Genomic DNA, 495 nt, shown 5'->3' on the forward strand with positions numbered 1-495 from the left:
GCTTGAAGCAGGCGCGCCTGACTGAGCTTAGGGGTACAGGGAGACCTTCGGAGCAGGCGAGCAAAGGAAGAAAAGTGCTAATCCCTTTACAAGATCGCGGCGCCGGCGGGCGTGGCAGGGGCGGGAAGGAGGGCGGGGCGGTCCCCGCAGGGCCCGCCCCGTGGGCGGGGATAGGGATTGGCCCCGCCCTCCCGCCCGCGGGCCGGCGGGCTCCCAGGCCCCCACTGCCCCTCCTCCCGAGGAAGGCCCTCGTCCGCAGTCCAGGCCACCGAGCGGCCGCGACGGCCAGTAACGAACGGCTGGGGGTCAGCCGGCCCCGATCCCCGAGAGCCGTGCCTGCCGGCGTGCCTCTGTGAAACCTGGGCGCCCACCCAAGCCAAGGAAAAGGGACCGGCGCGTCCCTTCTACACCCTCTCCGCTCCACCTACTTGGGACCCTAATACTGACGGCGCCCCGCCCGCCCAAGCCTGGCCTGGCGGGGTGCGACCGGGGGCC

The sequence above is a fragment of the Bison bison genome, unplaced genomic scaffold (assembly GCF_000754665.1).
Source record: "Bison bison bison isolate TAMUID 2011002044 unplaced genomic scaffold, Bison_UMD1.0 scf7180017864089, whole genome shotgun sequence".
Classification (NCBI taxonomy): Eukaryota; Metazoa; Chordata; class Mammalia; order Artiodactyla; family Bovidae; genus Bison; species Bison bison.